The following is a 2,937-nucleotide window of genomic DNA, read 5'->3' on the forward strand; positions in this document are numbered from 1 at the left end:
GGATTTTTCTGTGACTCCTGTAGTCCAGGAACAAAGCTCAAGGCAGCTGGGCCAGTCCTGCCTGGTGGGCCTGAGGGGATCAAAGCTGCTGAAGGAAGTGGGAATGCCATTTCCTTATTTGTAAAACAAGGTGTGATGATCTCTTTCCAGGGCTGTTCTGAGCACAGCTGAAGCCCAAACTCAAATCCCAACCCCTTGCCCATCAGAAAGTCCAAGAAGGACAGACAGGTGTAAATTCCTGTCTGAGCTTTGGTCTTTTGAATGAGAGCAAATTATTTCCCTTCCCTGTCTTACTCATGGTGACTGGCTGATCTCTACTTCCTGATTGGTGGTGGAGGTGTGGGGAGCTGGGTGATCTCTGGCAGGAGGCCTGCCTCAGGTCAGCCCAGTTCTGTGCCCTTAGAATCCCAAAGGCTCATTTCAGGGCTCAGAAGGGAAAGGCTGACACTTGGCTAGAGCCAAAAGGGCTAGAGCTAGGGTGGACCAGGAAAAGAGAGTTGGGTCTGGAGGAGTGAAAGAGAAGACTATGGAGAAGGGAAGTCCAATTCTGGCCTGTCCTTGGGCTCTTGGCAAGAAGGCCATTTCCATTATCCTACCCCAGTCGATTAGATCAGCACTGCAACCATCAGCAGCCATCCATAGGCACCACAGCATGTGCCTGCAGCCTCAAGGCTTGGTCTTGCCCGGCTTGTGCTTTGAGCTAAGTTGCTCTACTATACCAATTGTGTGATCTTGTTTTCTGAGCCTCAGTTTTCTCATGTGTAAAATGGACCTAACATGATCTGATTCTAAACATAACGCTAGAAGCCAGAGGGGATCTTGGCACAGGACGGGTAGATGACTTAACCAAGGACACCAGTGAGCTGTCATCTGAATTGGGACTGGAACCCAGGCCTCCAGACTTTCAGCTTGCTTCTTCTCTGACCATCACCCTGAGATTCTCTCTGCCCTTTCTCTGCTTCCACATAGCCCTACAGCCCAACAGTAACTCTCAGCCACACCCTCCCAGCGCTCTCAGACACTTCAAACTTTCGCTATAGCATGGATGCCTTTGTTAGGAATTTATTTGTTGGCAGGCTTGACAGTGAGTTCCAGAAAGCTGGCATGTGTCCCCAGTGCTTCTCTCATTTTTTCTCTGGATTACTCACCTATCCATTCCACAGTATATCATGGCACTGTCCTAGACAACAGGGACACAGTGGCAGGTGGAAAAGATCACAGATACAGATCCTAACCTCATGGAGTTGACTGTCTTAACTTCTGGCCCAGGCAATCTGAAATCTTGCAGTCATGGGGATGAGAGATATTCAGGTCTGGGGTCCCCAAAGAGTCTAGAGCCAGAACCTTACCATGTACCTGTCCACCAAGCCTCCAACCAGATTGATTTAGCTCCTGCCTGTATCTGCCTCCATGAACCAATCTGCCTGGGCAGCTGAAGCCTGTTTCTGCGGCTCCAGCAGAGTACTCTATTCATAACCTTTCTCAACAACGGGCAGACCTAGGTGAGACTTTGAGCTCACAGAGTTTGTTATCCTTGGCCACAAATGCCACTTTATCAACCTACTAGAGTAGAGGTGAGGGATAAAAAACAAGTATACTGTTAACAGCAGTTACTTGCTGCTCTCTACTGCACACCTGGCTCTGAAAGCACATTATTATCCAAGGCCTAAAACAAACCTGAATGGAAACGGAGGCTCTGAAAGATTCAGAAACTTGCCAAAGCTAGTAAGTGGCCAAGCTGGAATTTCAACCCTGGTCTGAAAAAGCAGACACTATTACCATTTTTCTAAACTGCATCTCCTCAGGATATGGATCTGATCCCCCAAAAGCTTTTCATCTAAGCGGATGGATAAGCCTCACCTAAGAAACCACACACTAGAAGCAGCACTGACAGAGATGTTCTGCTGAAAGCAAAGGCATGAAGGAGGGAAGATAACGTTGCAGTGGATTTAAGGACCGCAAGGAGATAAGGCTTGCTTGCCAGGGGAGGCCTGGAAATGGAAGGGAGGTCTCTATTGTGATCAGTTCTGGATGCCATACTAAAGAGAATGGGTTTTCTCTTCCAGGCACTAAGGGATCTTTGCAGGTCTGTGAGCAGGAGAAAGTAACAGAGAGCAGCGACTGAGGACAATGAGTTTGGTGTAAACTACTAGTTCCTTCTTGGGATGGGTGTTGGTTAAGGGTGGGTAATCACAGGGCAGAGAGAGGTCTACGTGTCCCAGAACAAAATAAAACGACATGTACCTCTTGGGAAGTGTTTAAAATGTGCTAGAACAGCCAGCCTGTGTCTCACTCAGGAGAGTGTGGTGCTGATAACACCAAGGCCACGGGTTCGGATCCCATATAGGGATGGCCGGTTAGCTCACTTGGGAGAGTGTGGTGCTGACAACACCAAGTCAAGGGTTAAGATCCCCTTACCAGTCATCTTTAAAAAAATTAAAATTAAAATTAAAAAATGTGCTAGAAGAGTAACTACCCCACTGGTGTTGAGGGTTTAAGCTCGTAAAGCACACTTGATAAGGACATTCTGCAACTGTCAGAAATATTTACGAAGGATGCACAATAATGTATAAAAATGCTTATGTTAAATAAAGAACAGGATACAAAATTAAGTAGTATGACCACTAATCTATTTAATAATAACAGTAATAATATCATCCATGGTGGGGGGAAGGATTGGGGGGAAAAAATACAATAAAATGCTATCTGTGTGTTAAATGAAAATAACCCATGTTGGGGCCGGCCCGGTGGCGCACTGGATAAGTGCGCCTTGGGAAGCGTGGCGGCGCTCCCGCCCGAGGGCTCGGATCCCACATACAGACCGGTTCCCGCTCACTGGCTGAGCCAGGCGCGGGAGCAACGCCGAGGGTTGCAAGCCCGTTGCCGGTCCCCGGTCAGGTACGGGGGCAACACTGAGGGTTGCGATCCGTTGCCGGA

The sequence above is a fragment of the Galeopterus variegatus genome, unplaced genomic scaffold (assembly GCF_000696425.1).
Source record: "Galeopterus variegatus unplaced genomic scaffold, G_variegatus-3.0.2 Scaffold761, whole genome shotgun sequence".
Taxonomy (NCBI): domain Eukaryota; kingdom Metazoa; phylum Chordata; class Mammalia; order Dermoptera; family Cynocephalidae; genus Galeopterus; species Galeopterus variegatus.